The sequence below is a fragment of the Trachemys scripta genome, chromosome 9, assembly GCF_013100865.1.
Source record: "Trachemys scripta elegans isolate TJP31775 chromosome 9, CAS_Tse_1.0, whole genome shotgun sequence".
NCBI classification, from domain to species: Eukaryota; Metazoa; Chordata; order Testudines; family Emydidae; genus Trachemys; species Trachemys scripta.
In genome coordinates, this window is record NC_048306.1 from 37,546,829 (window position 1) to 37,562,432 (window position 15,604).

Genomic DNA, 15,604 nt, shown 5'->3' on the forward strand with positions numbered 1-15,604 from the left:
CCCCCCCCAACTGCCCCCCAGGACCCTACCCCCTACCTGTACCCTGACTGCCCAAAACTTTCTCCCCTCCCCCCAAAAAGCCCCCCCCCCCGTTTCTTGACTGCCACCTCCAGAACCTTCCTGCCCCCTGACCTCCTTACCCTGCTGCTCAGAACAGAGTGTTGGGCTCTGTGCAGCCGAGCCGGACACATGGCTGAGCTCCCCTGCACAACAAAACCCGGTCCCTGGCCCTGCACAACAAAACCCGGTCCCTGGCCCTGCACAGTGCTGCCGGACTGGGCTGCAAGGGAGCTGCCGGCTCAGAATGCAGGGTGGATCCGGCTCCTCTACAGCTGCTCCTGAGTCCAGCCCGGGACTTCCCTGCAGCCCTCCCAGCCGCTCGCTCTGCTCTGCCGGGGGGAAATCCCGGACATTGTGAGTGCTTTACAAATTCCCCCCGGACGCTATTTTTAGCACAAAAAGGAGGACATGTCCGGGTAAATCCGGACGAATGGTAACCCTAGTTGTTACAACAGGAGCGACAGGTGCAGGAGTTAGCGGGGGAGGGGAGGATGGGTTGGAGTTAATAGGGATAGCAGCAGAAGCGGGGAGAGAGAAAGGGAACAGGGAGAGGCTGTGGGAGAAGAGACAGCAAAGTCTGTAAGCACTAGAGAACACTCCTCTATAGAATCTCTAATTTGAATCCATTATTCCTGAGTCTCAATAGTCCTTTTCTGTGCAGTAAATAGCTGTGAAACCTCTTGTAACAAGCTCCATGTAGAAAACTAGATGGATGGATATTAGAGGCAGGGTGAGTAGCACGACCTATCATTAAGGTTGCCCAATTTTCCTATTATAAGACCCTGTTTTCAGTTGCTTATATCTTTGCCAGACTTTAACCATTTGGTCTGATATTTTCCATGGAGGGTGTCTGCCTCAGGCTCAAGTTTCTGTGAAACATTTCAGCCAGAACATTCAATTGGTTCCAAGTACAAGCAGGGGCGGCTCTAGGCACCAGCAAAGCAAGCATGTGCTTGGGGCAGCCCATTTGCAGGGGCGACAGGGATCCAGCATGGGAGCTGAGAACCAACAGGGGGCCCTGGGAGCTGTAGTTCCTTGGTTAGCTCCCTGCCTATAGAGCCAGCCCTGGAGCAGGGAAAGAACTACATTTCCCAGCATTCCCTTGGCTACTACCAACAGGAAAGGGGGAGGGAGTGAGGAAGCCGAGACCTCATGCCGCAGCCTGCTATGAATGGAGAGCTGCGCTGTGAGTAGGGATTCCATATTTTAACATTCAAAAAATAGGACACTCCATGGGGAGGGAGGGTAGCCCCACCCTGCGCCCAGCCACTCCCTCCGACTGCCCCCCACAGAAACCCCAACCCATTCAACCCCCTTGCTACCTGTCCCCTGATCACCCCCTCCTGGGACCCCTGCCCCAACTGCCTCCCACCCCTATCTAAGCCCCAATGGTCCTTGTCCCCAACTGCCCCCTCCTGAGACCCCCCCCACTTCCCCCTAGAACCCCACCCCCTACCTGTCCCCTGACAAACCCCTGGGACTCCCATGCCTATCCAACTGCTGCCTGTCCCCTGACTGCCCCCCGAACCTCTGCCCCATCCAACCCCCCCTTCTCCCTGTCCCTTGACTGCCCCCCCCCAGAACTCCCTACCCCTTCTCCAATGCCCCAGCCCCCATCCGTGCCACTCAGACCAGCGTGTCTGGCTTCACGCAGCGCCAGACACACTACTGCATACATGCTGCCATGCTCCCCTGCGGAGCCACAGGCCCCCCGCCCCTTCCCCCCCCCCCAGCACCTGCCTTCGAGATTTGAACACCTCAAAATTCAGGAGTGCTCAGGCTCAGTTGGGCAGCTGTTACTTCATTTCTCCCAAATCAAATATACCGATCCACTGTAACTTGCTGTAGAAAAAGTAGGATAAAATTGAGCAAGAAATGTTTCCCAGTGGTTATTGGGACTAGAATTGCTATTTTCAACAGCCATTGCCTTTTTGTTTGTTTGTTTAAAAGGAAGACAGTGATATTGCATTGGCAAATTCCCCATAGAAAGAAAGAGTGGAACAAAAGAATAATAAAGGCACCTCAACTTTTCCTCATTTATGTAGGACAGTCTTATAATATGCATCCAGATATCCTCCAATCACACAAGCTGAAAATTGTTCCACTTTACTGCAGTTCTGTAACCATATGGGAACCAATCCTGTCTGTGTTCTGTGCACATCTAAAATTCCTGTTGAATGACCTGCCCTGGGAGCGAGGTACCAGTGACCCAGGGCTGCGGTGGAAGGAGGGTGCAGGTGGGGGGGACGGTGAGCCCAGGGCTGGGGCAGCAGGAGGTGTGTGGGGGGGGCAATGGTGGGGGGGTAGGGGGAACCCAGAGCTAGGGCGGCAGGGTGTGTGTGTGTTTGTGGGGGAGAGCCCAGGGCTGGGGCGGCAGGGGGGGTGCAAGTTGGGGGGTGAGAGTCCAGGGCTGGGGAGGCAGGGGGGTGCGGGTGGTGGAGAATAGCCCAGGGCTGGTGCGGCAGTGGGGTGCAGCGAGGAGCCCAGGGCTGGGACGGGGGGCAGCCAAAATTTTTTTTTGCTTGGAGTGGCAAAAAACCTAGAGCCGGACCTGAGTACAAGGCACGGGAAATATACATGTTCATTTTTTTGAGAAGCTGTAGTATCCCCATGCTTTGAAGAAGGGACTTGAAATTTGGCTGAGGGTGGCCTTTGTGTCAATGTTGTGCTTTTTGCTGCCCCTGTGGAAATACATCCAATTTTCGCCAAGTTATAAACAGTTTGCACATGCTCTCTAGAGACTTGATAGAACTTCACAACTTAATTCCTTAAAGATTCCATCTGCACTGAGCAAGCAGGGTTTGCAGGGAGCTGAGCAGTACTGTAACTGAAGTTCCCAACTGCTCCAGGCTGTTCTGGGTCTGGGTCTCTTGTGATCTCAGTGGCCCCCTGCTGGGTGCTGGCAGCCTGAAAGATAAAGATGCCTGATTTGAATGCAGAGAAGACAAGAGGCAGACCCTGGGACAGGGCGAGTAAATTGGAAAAAGGAGCCTGGGAAGGAAGGCTGGGACTGGAGGGTGGCAGGAAGATGGGGATTGTTTGGACAAAGAGATGGAACTAGGATCTGGGGGAAAAGACTGGGACTGGCTGAGCAAGAAGACTGGAAGTAGGAATATGTGGGGCAGAGGGTGGGTGTGGGAGTGGGAATGAAAATGGAGAAAGATCTGATGAGAAGCAAGGTGGCTGGGGCCAGAGACTGGCTGGGCAAAGAGTCTCAGACAAAGAACTGGGTTTGGCAGGGGACACTGAGATTAGACAAGAAGTCAGAGAACGTGGACTGGGAGCTGGGGACAAGGGAGAACAGATCAGACAAGGAGTCAGAAGACGAGGAACTGGGACTGGATGGGCAAGGAGATGGGGAGCAGTGAGCTGCCCAACCCTAATTCAGCCTCCTTGTGCATATGCATTAAGATGGTCTTTAATAAATGATCACATACTGTTTTTTCCAAAGGACCCATTTCCTCATTCAGTGTACAGGAGGGATGATTCTCTGCGAATAAACTAGGACTGTGTAGTGAAGGAGACAGTTATCTGTAGGACCTGTAGTAGGAAGAGAGCCTGAAACACAAGCCATTGTATCAGAGGCCTGGTATGAGGCAGGACCTGCTTACAAAATCTGGCAAGAACAGGGCTAATATTGCAGAAATACACACTCCTAAGAAGTGCTAAGCACAAAGTACTCACGCAAACACATCCCAATATCAAGTGGTACCAAAACATCCCGATATCAAGTATGATACAAAAAACATTCTTCAAGAATAACAGGAACACACTGACCCCTCCTAAAAGATAAGGTCCGGATGACAGTAGTAATAAAAATGTTTTAATCGACCCAACATGTACAAGGTGATGGGTGATAACTAGCCATGGCAGGGGGCAGTAACTATGTCAGAGGCAGTACGTAACTTGTTTGTATCGGGGTATAAAGATGTATCTCAGAGGGAGTATCTTTGTCCAGCCGAGGGGGAAATGGAAACTCCCGCCATTCACTAAGCTGCATCCATTGTCATGGACATATATGTCTTAATATCCTCGTAGAGTCTGCCAGGTGCTATTACCATGTTTTGTCCACAATAAACCTGGCCTGGTGCCTTTGTACCTTAACAGACCTTGTAGTCATTGGGCAATTTGCTCGAGGTCTGCTGTGCCAGCTGGCACACAGGGAGAACACACACAGGCAGCCAAACATCTAATAACAGGACCCATTTGTTGCAGAAGTTGGAAGCTGTGTAGTGAATGAGGCAGGGAATTGTAGGAAGAGAAAATATGGTGTCACGGGTAGGGTAGTCAAATGTCACCCTGGAGAATTGGTGTTAAGGGACTAGCCATGGGTAGTCTTGCCTAATGGTCAGGGTGGGAAGCTGGCCTAATGGTTGGAGCAGAGATAACCAGGCCTAGTGGCCAAAGCCTAATCGGGAGCTGAGTTACCAAGTCCAGGGAGTGAGTTGAGCCAGGAACCAGGAGCCAAGGGTCAGAGCTAGAGTATCAGCCAGAGCTGAGACAGGAGCCAGGTGCAGGAAACAGGAGCCAGGGGAAAGAAGCCAAGAACAAGGAGCAGGAGACAGGAGAATGCATCAGGAGCACAGAAATAGCTGAGAGAGGAGCAGGACCAGGACCAGAAACACAGCAGGAGAAATGGAATGCTATTGAGCAGCCAGGACTTGGGACTGCTGCAGGGTTTAAGAATGTGCCTGCTGGAGTCTTCAGACAGGCAGGAGGCCAGGTTCATTAGCTGAATCATCTCAGAGCAGTGAGCTGGATCTAGCTCAGCTCTGGGTCCCTGACAATGGGATTCTATCCCTTCCTCTGCAACAGAATTTATGTGATGCTGGGCAAGTAACTTAAACCAAACTTTTCATGGACGGTTATTAATGGTGTGTTCTTCGAATGTACTCTGCATTTTCACAACCAACCGGGCGCAGCCAGAACAGTGGGACTTTCTAGTAGCAGTGTCTTTAGAGCACTCTCGCAACCTTTCTACTCCCAGCATTCAAGCACATGAGGGCATGGACATAAAGTGGGCCTGGCAGCCATTACTGCTTCAGTCCCTTCCAATTGCAGTAGCAATAGGATGTGAACCTCTCCAGATCTTAGATCCATAGCTTGATAACTGCCATTTTAGATTAGTCATCGTTAGAAGTTTGTATCGTTAGTTTTAGAATAGTGTAGAGCATGCTAGTTGAAGTGGAACACTTACCAGATCTGACATGGTGGCTCCTAGGACAAAGAAGCATGAGTGTAAGAGGTAAGCATTCTGCCCAGCAGTCTTCCCAGTGTCCAATGAGCATAGGTGATGCTTGTAATGCTTAGGTGTGAATCATTTGCCAGCGTGCTGGGCTATCTGCAGCACACTTACTCCTCGAGCCTGGCAGGAAAGAAAGAATAGACTTCAGCTTTTCTACTACAAAAGGTGTTGTTGGTCAATCCTCTGAGATCCAGTAATTCTAAGGGATCTGAGGACAAGAATAGGAGACCTGAATTGGCTCTGAATGTGTTTGGATCCAAGAAAATGTTCACAGTGAAGTCTTTGTCTTTTGCACCAAGCTCCAATTTCAAGTTAACTGAGATTCTGGTAGCTTTTTTTTCCAGCTCCAAATCTGTTAGTCTCCATTGGAACCAGTAGTGGACAGACACCCTAAGGAGCTGAAAGACTTACTGGAAACAACTGATTTAGTTTTGAGGAAAAGAAAGGCTAAATTGAAGCACATCTCAGCCAGTTCTTCAGACCATTCTCATTATGCAGATCCAAGACCTAATTATTTAAGACCTCTAGATTGCTCCAATGTACAGACCTGAAGAAAAGACCATCAGATCTGACCATGACAGCTCAACCACATGCTATCACAGTTAAAGTGCAGATTCATTTAGATCTGCATGTCATAACAGATCCAGCCGTATCACACTGTTCTCCTGACAAGAGACTGAGATGGGATGCTGAGTAGGGAAAATCTCCAGAGTCTATACCCCCACCACCTAAAACTCCAACTGGCTCACCAAGAAAGACTGTATCACCACTCTCCATATTTCAGATCCCTACCTCAGTTATCTCTCTGATCGTTTCTCTATTTGATCTGGGATCTGATCCACAATCAGATATTGAGTTGGATCCAGCACTCCTATCAAACACTCCTAAACAAAATCCTCCTCCTTGAATTAACACTCCTGAACATCCTATGTATCAAGCAAGGGATATGATGCCAGACTGGGGTAACTGGCAAGATTGACCAATGCCACCTTGGATGCCCTGGCCATATTGCCCAAACTCTACTTACCAATACCATACTAGAAAATCAGACTCTCCAGTGCCGGAACATCTTCCACTGGAACATGCTGATCCAAGGTATCTGGCTCCAAGAGCCAGTGAATGTTTCCTTCCTGGGTTCAAGACACTGTTTGAGGAGAGGAGGAATCTTCCCAGCTTACTCCCATATTGAATCGTGTCCTCCAAAGGAGATGACAATGTCATGAGCTATTGGATAAGAAGGTATCTTTAAAATTACCATTAGTGGCTTTGGAAGAGACCACACATCAAGTTTCTGACATTTGGGGTTATACTGCAAAGAGTAAGGCCTTGTTGTCTATGTTGCAAGGGCTCTGGCAACCAGCAAAACCCCTCTGGTCCAATCTGTCACTGTGCAATCAATTTTTAAAAGGTTTACCAATTATATCAGATTGCCCATGAGGGGTTCTCTTGTTTTCATGTACACCTTCAGCCTAACTCTCTTGTTATAGTAGCAACACTTCAAAGATCTATGTAAGGTCTTCAACGTTCTAACCCTTATGATAAAGAGAGAAAAAAGTTGCACTCTATAGGGAGGAAATTGATTATTCCACTTCCTTAAACATGCATGTAATCAATTATCAAGCAGTTATGGCCAGGCATTAGTTTCAACCAGTTTCTCTGGGAGAAGATATCAATCTTCACCAAAAATCTCCCAGAGGATAAGAGAAAGTTAAGAGCTCTCATCAAAGAAGGCCAAAAAGAGGTTAAGTATGCTCTTGGGGCATCATTTGATATCTCCGATTATTACCTCAAGATTATGGCATTGGCAATAGTTCTCCATATGTATGTATGGCTACAATCATCTTCTATTCCTATGGAAACAAGATTTAAAATAAAGGATCTGTCCTTTGAAGGGGATGGTCTATTGATACAAAAACTGATGAGGTATTTGAAAAGATGAAGGAGACCTACTCTGTGGCAACTTAGATCTCTGGGGTTAGTGCCTACTTATTGAAGGAAACCACCTTTGGCTGTGTTCAGATATCACAGGCAATACTTTCCACATTCTTCCTCTTTGTTTTATTATACTTAGAAAGATAGTCATACTATCAACAGCAACACCAACAGCAAACACAGGAGAGGAAGAAATCCTACAAGCCCTGGGTGAGGACAAAGAATTCCACAGCCACATCCTCCCAGCCTAATGTCAGGCTGCAGATTTGATGTGATGATAGAGAGCTTAGAACCAATTTCAGAAAATACAACCCACATTGTTTGAGACTGTCTGTCCCAATTCTGTGATGAATGGACAACTATCAGTTCAGACAGAAGGCTTTTAGACACAGTAAAGGAAGGTTCTACTACCCAAATGAAATCCCTTCCTCTATGCAAACCACCCTTCCTCTCCCTTTTCAGGGAGCAAAGTATAAACTATACTGCATGCAGGGGCTATAGAAGAAGTACTATTAATTTCTAGAAAGGGCTCTAACGCCCATTACTTTCTAATCCTGAAAAAGAATGGAGGTCTCAGACCAATTCTAGATCTCAGAGTGTTAAACAGATACATCAGGAAAATTCAGAATGCTAACTCTGGCTCTGATTAATCCCTCTGTCTACTCTGGATTGGTTTGTTGCTGTCAGTCTCAAAGATGCATATTTCCATATTTCCATAGTGCCATGAAACCATAACACTGTAAATATTTACTTGTTAGCCTTGGTTCAGACCATTTCCAGTACAGAGTCTTACCCTTTGTCCTCTCCACTATGCCCAGAGTTTTTAGCAAATACCCATAGCAGCTCATCTGAGGAGGTGAGAGATTTTTGTTTTTCCGTATTTAGATGATTGGCTGATGAAGGCCCTGTCCAAAGAACAATTAGAGAAAACCTTTCAGGTGACCTGTTCTTTGTTTGGAACCTTAGATCTTCTCATAAACAAAGTTCCTTCTGTTGTCATCATGAAGGATGCCATAAAGGAAAAGGGCTTTCCTTCCAGAAGAGAAATTAATCACCATCATATAGAGGCTGCTTCAACACCCCTCTTAGAGGGTAATATATTTTCTGATGTTATTAGGCCTTATGGCATTCACAGCATGACTCCATATGCCAGGCTAAGAATGAGACTACTTCAAAACTGGCTATTAAAGAACTTCAAACTTAGTTTGGACAGTATGCTAAAAATAGTCACCATTACAAGGAAAATTTATCTTTCTCTACTGTGGTGACTGAAACCACAGAATGTCTTCAAAGGAATATTGTTCAACCCTCCTCCTCCTATGTTAATAATAACTATAGATGTGTCTAAGATAAACTGGGGAGCAGTCTCCTCAACCTTTTCATTTGAGGTCTTTGGAACTACAGAGAATCCTTATTATACATAAACATATTAGTACTGAGGGTGATCCGTCTGGCTCTCAAAATGCTTCTTCCACAGATACAGAATGGCCATGGACAACGTGTTTACAGGATATTCTTTGAACAAACAGGGAGGAGCTTGATTGTCTCAACTATGTCACAAGGTAATAAAATTTTGTGTATCCAATACAACTTTGACCCAATTACCTTATATGTCGCAGGAGAACACAGTGTGGTTGCAGATTGTCTGAGAAGATATTCCTCAAAGACGCACAAGTGGTCTCTAAAGGACTCAGTGATTCAAATAATTTCCAACCATTGGGGGTTTCCAGACATAAATCTATTCACCTCCAGATTCAATATGTAATGTCCTCATTTTTGCTCAAGAGTGGGCTCAGAGAGTCAATCACTAACAAACACAGTCCTCCTAGATTGGGGAACAGGTTTGATGTATGCACTTTCACTAGTCCCTCTAATCCTCAGAGTTCTAAAGAAGGTGATTTTAGTTTCTTCAGCATGGCCAAAACAACAGAAGTACACCGAGTTACTCCATTTATCCAATAGCAAATACAAGATGCTCCCATTATCAAAGGACTTACTGTCCCAACAGAAAGGGAGCATCTTGCTCCCAGGCCTTCAGTCATTACATCTGATAGCTTGGGCAATAGGACTTTGACATATTTAGAAAAATTGTGCTCCCTCGAGGTGTAGCAAATTCTAAGTAATGCTCAGCCCCATCTATAAGAAAAAGTTAAAACTTTAAATAGAAAAGATTTATTTGGGAAACTGTTAAGAATGTTGACCCAGTGTCAGTCCTATACAATTTATGTTAGAATATTTGTTACACTTAAAACAATGGGCTTGTCTCTCTCCTCCGTCAGAGTCCACTTATCAGCAATACTCACATTAATGGAAAATCCATTTTCTTGCACAACTTGGTGAAAACCTTTTAAAGAGGGCTTATGAAATCTGCATTCCTTAATACAGGACCCAGTTTCTCCATGGAATTTGAATTTAATTCTAATGCAATGTATGTCTTCTCCCATTTGAGCCTCTACTGAGCTGCTCCTTGTTTCATCTTTCTTTGAAGACAACTTTCATAAATACACCTAGCGTTAGTGCATTCTATGTATCGACGACGGACACACGCTCACCCCTGCATGGTACTTTTCATAAAGACAAGGTTCTAAAACCACACCCTAAATTCCTTCTTAAAATGATTTCAGAGTTTCATGCAAATAAAAGTATTAATTTACCTTTATTTTTCCCAAAACCTCAAAGGGAAATCTAGGTTACATTCCTTAGATGTAAAGAGAACAGTCTTGTATTACATGGACAGAACTCAAATCTTCACATGCTATTACCTTTAAAGGTCAGGCTACGTCAGCACAGTCCCTGTTTATATAGGTTAGACTCTCTATTGAGGAGTGCTATTTTATGATGTGCTAGGTCTTGAACTCACAGCTGGAAGTCGCCAGACAACAGCTACATCCTGGCCTCCACCCAATGTCTGCTAAAACTAAGGCTGAGAAGCTAGTATGACTATAACCTCAGCCAAGGCTCCACTGATTGAGCACTGATTGGAGGATCGTCTGGCTCCACTGATTGGTCCAACCATGGTATTTATGTCAGAAGGAGGCACAGGAAGTTTGTCTGAGCCACAAGATGATTTCCTGATGTGGCTTCATTGGGCCCTGCATGTGCCTGTCTCCTGCACCTAAATCTGATTCCTGCTTGCCTCCTGCCTGTCACCTGCCTTCATGTATGTTTCCATCATGCTCCTATTCTGTGTTTGATCCTTGCCTCTCCTCCAATTCCTGCCCTTACACCTTGCCACCAATCACCAGTGGCCAGTCCTGGCTCTAACCGTGACTCTGGTTTGACCCTTGGCTCTAGCATTTCAGATCTGACCTTGGCTCTGACCCTTAGCTTTGACTCCTGGTTCTGACTCTGGCTTGATCCCTGGCTCTGATTCTTGGCTTTGTTCCCCAATCTGGACCCCTGCTCTGCCCATTAGACGTGACTCTTGCTCCAACTACTAGGCCAGACCACCTATATCCCAGTCCATAACACAGACTTTCCTCTTGCAGCCCATTCTACTAGAAAAGTTGCTTCATTGTAGCATACTGTAAACATATCCTTCTTATTGAAATATGCAAGGCTGCTGCTGCGTGGAGTTCAGTTCACACTTTTACAAAACATGATGCACTGGATCTGGTATCCAGATCTGATATACAGTGTGGCAGAGTGGTGCTCCACTCATTGTTTAATTAGGACTCTGCTCCCTCCTTCCAATTTATGGTACTGTTTGCAAGCTATCTCAAGACAGAATATGCAGAGGACACTCGAAGAAGAAATGAAGGTTATTTACCTGTAATTGGAATTCTCTGAGATGGACTCTGCATATTTGCAGTCCCAGCCTGCCTTCCCCGCACCTGCAGAGCCCTAATTTCAGTGTTACTTGGTATTCTGCTTTAGTGGTGAAAGGAAGTGAGGCCGCAATGGACGCCTTGCCCCCTTTATGGCCATGCCCTCAAAACGTGCTCTAATGCTGGGGGCAGAAGTGTGAGGGGTGGTTGAGCACTTTAACAGGCACTGCTTACCTGAAGGATCCACCGTCCTGGCTGCACTGAGTTGGCATGTCCCAGAAGCACTATAAAATGCTACATATTCTGAAAAAATCAGGCTCTAAACTTCTCAGATGGGGAACCCAAAGTTAGTTGACACTTTTGACATTAATCTCTCTTCCTTCATTCCCCAGTGTAAAATTGGGATGATAATATCAAATCACTCCAGAGAGGTTTTGTGAAGAAAATAAACATTAAGAACTCAGACACTACAGTGAAAGCAACATAGAAAAGCCCATGAGAAAGTTAATTCTGCATTCAGTGCAAGGTCTGACTGGTGTATAATAAATAATGCATGGGGCCACACACTGGAGATGAGGATAAAAAGAAATATTGAATAGCTACTCTTCAGTGAGCAGTGTCCATCCTGTGCACTGAATGAAGGAGTCCTGGGAAAAAACTAATATATGATCATTAAGACCCTACTTTAATCGCCGGATGATCTTTAAATAATTGTGGCTGAGTTGCAGACAAGACATGGAAAATCACAGAAAAGTAATATTGGACCTTCATTAATAGCGGTAATTTGGAAAAGCCACAATAGACCTATTTGTTTAAGAAAAATTTGCTGGAATGATAAACATGGCTACCACTCTGAAACCTGTCAACTATTTTTTGACAATTTGACGCAACTACAGGACCATAACCATGGCAGGGCGAGCAGGACAGCTTCCCAGGGCACAAAGCTGGGAAATGATGGGAAAAAACAGTAGGGGGTAGAGCCCTTCAGTGGGCATGGTATTGCCACGCTTACTTCTGCACTGCTGCTGGTGGCAGCACTACCTTCAGAGCTGGGTACCCGGCCAGCAGCACCATTTTCCAGAGAAAATAACATTTTTCAACAATACTGAGAGACTACTGTTGGAATTAGATTCTCCCAGTGTGGTTGAGTTTGAGGTAGACTGGTCTCTAGTGAGAAGAGGTTATAGGGCTTTTCCCACATTAAACTCCTTATTCCATGAATTGACCAAACACTCTGCCGCTAGAGATGAAAAGGTCTGCAAGATTGCATTTAGAATAGAAGGCTGTAGTACCGCTTTATTTTAAGGGTTGGCTATCAGTGATTTATAAAGCTCTGATCATATATTTATAAGCCTGCTACAGATAGTGTACAGGAATGCATAAATACCTTACAAATTATTTACAATGTATTTACAGCACAGAGTAGCTAAAACACATCAACTACCGCTGCAAATATTTCTCCCTTTACTTTGTTTTAAGCAATGCTCACTTCATTAGAAATGGCTCAGATAGGTTCAGCTAAACCATTTATAATGAAATGGGCAATGCTGGAAATTAAAAAAAATAAAATCCATTGTCGCATTAATAATAAAACTGCATGTGCGCATAGTCTGACTGTTAGAGCTAGTCAATAAGTTGGTCTGTATGGAAGAAAGACTCATGCAAATTAAGGGCAATGAAACTTTGGAAACTGAAGGTTTTGCAAGGCTTGGGCCTCAAAGGGAAATGTGTCTCATAGACTCATAGACTTTAAGGTCAGAAGGGACCATTATGATCATCTGGTCTGACCTCCCGCATGATGCAGGCCACAAAGCCTACCCTTTCCCTTGACTCTGCTGTTGAAGTCCCCAAATCCTGTGGCTTAGAGACTTCAATTAGCAGAGAATCCTCCTGCAAGCAATCCCTGCCCCATGCTGCGGAGGAAGGCGAAAAACCTCCAGGGCCTCTGCCAATCCACCCCGGAGGAAAATTCCTTCCCGACCCCAAATATGGCGATCAGTAAAACCCCGAGCACGTAGGCAAGATTCTCCAGCCTCACCCTCATTAGCCATTATACTATTTACCTGCCATGGCATGCTGTTCCTTTGACTAAAATCATGTTATCCCCTTAAACCATTCCTTCCATAAACTTATCTAACTTAATCTTAAAACCAGACAGGTCCTTCGCCCCCACCGTTTCCCTCGGAAGGCTGTTCCAATATTTCACCCCTCTGACGGTCAGAAACCTTCGTCTAATTTCAAGCCTAAACTTCCCCACGGCCAGTTTATATCCATTCGTTCTCGTGTCCACATTAGTACTGAGCTGGAATAATTCCTCTCCCTCCCTGGTATTTATCCCTCTGATATATTTAAAGAGAGCAATCATATCCCCCCTCAGCCTTCGTTTGGTCAGGCTAAACAACCCGAGCTCCTCTAGTCTCCTTTCATACGACAGGTTTTCCATTCCTCTGATCATCCTAGTGGCCCTTCTCTGTACCCGTTCCAGTTTGAGTTCATCTTTTTTAAACATGGGAGACCAGAACTGCACACAGTACTCCAAATGAGGTCTCACCAGCGCCTTGTACAACGGAAGCAGCACCTCCTTATCCCTACTAGATATACCTCGCCTAATGCATCCCAACACCGCATTGGCTTTTTTCACCGCCACGTCACATTGTAGACTCATAGTCATCCTGCGGTCTACAAGGACCCTGAGGTCTTTCTCCTCCTCCGTAACTTCTAACCGATGCGTCCCCAGCTTGTAACTAAAATTGTTGTTAGTCATCCCTAAATGCATGTCCTCTGAACTGCTTTGGATGTTTACAGCCTTGGTTGGAGTTCACAAACCATATTCTCCTGTAATGTTTCCCTTTCTCTTCTCTTCCCCTCCCCCGCCCCCGCTCACAAGGTTACTCAATTTAAAAACAAACATACATTTTCTGTCTAAAGAGGTTACTCTGCATAATTTTTTTTTTTTTGAAAGAGAGGATCCATACAGACCAAAGCTAGGCTAGCATATTTGGTTGACTTATATACAGTGGAAGCTACTAAAAAAAAAAAATCAATGCTGACTAATTGTTACCATGCAGTCATTGCTGATTATTTCCTGCTATGCATTCAGAGAGTAGCTGTGGTATATTTTCTGTTCCCCCACCTACGCCTCTCCCCGACAGTGTCTCCTAACCAGAACACAAACCTCTTGAGTGCAAGAAAAACATTGAAAACAATTATGTGCCAATGGCTTTTAATATAGATAAATAAGTTTTCCTATCCCTAGTGTAACCTTAATTGGGGGGTGACAGGAATTTGTACTTGCAGTTTGCATGGAGTTTGTAGGTTTGATGAATGCATTAACTCATAGTGAAAGCTCTTTGGGGCAGGGACTTTGTGTGTGTGTACAGTGTATAGTACAATGGAGCCCTAACCCCTGAATGGGATCTCTAGGTGCTCCTGAAGTACAGATAATAATAATAATGTGATTCTTCCTGGTTTGGTGTCAAAACCCCGGCAAAACTATGGAGTTTCACCAGATTTTCACCCAAAACCACATGGGTTTGTTTGGTGTCCATTAGCCCATCTACAATTGAGGAATTGCTGAAAGGAAAAGGTAGGGTATGGAAATCACAAAGCACTCCCTTCCCCTTTCCAGAGAAGGTGTTGAAGCTTGTATTTTATTTAGACTGAAGGTGTTTAAAAGTCAATAAGTCGCAGACCTCATGTAGTTTATCATAATCAGAGAAGAGAGAGTACGGAATTTTGCTGTTTCCAGGATGAGTTGCAATTTTGCTGGCAATATTCATTAGTCTCATTCTGAAGATAATTTAAATATTCTCCTTATATCCTCTGTGTATTCAAAGAGTTTGCATGAGAAATCCCAGAGTTAGGAATTTTGCACAGGCCCTAGAGGCCATCAATGGAAATGAGAAACAGGAATTAAACTATACGTGATATGGTGACTAATTCTCATGACAGATGGGACTCCAAAAGATTCAACATTTGGCTTTGATTTAGATACTTCCCTTAAGTCTGTCTAAGCCTCCAGAGTATTTAGAAGTGTCCTGGAAGTCTCATGATGTTGATCTCCTGAGAGAGCCTGTTAATGCTTCCAGCTTCTGATTCCTCTGGAAATATTGCCTTTCTCGTGGTATTTTAGCTCTTTTTGTTCTGTTCCCAGGCAGATCTTGGCAGGGAAGAAGTATAAAAATGTAAAATAAAGAGGAAAACAAAACAGCTAAACATTTCAGCACCTTCAGAAAGTTTGGTTTGGTTAAGTGTTATTTAGTATATGGTAAAAATTTGTTTCTAGACATTAGGGATGACTCTAACTTGTAGTGGATGGTGGGGATGTCTAACTGAACTATGGAGATTGCTTTGGGTCACATGTTCAAGCCTAGTTTGGTTGGCTCAGCCCTTTATCCTTCTGAGACTTAGATTTATAACTATGCATTTTACTGTGTGGGAGTCTTTTGGCTGGAACCTTCAACATCTGTCTGCACTTTCTGGACATAATGGCACTTTTAGGCCTGGTCTACACTAGGCGTTTATGTCGAAGTTAGCGCCGTTACATCGAATTAACCCTGCACCCGTCCACACCGCGAAGGTATTTAGTTCGACATAGAGG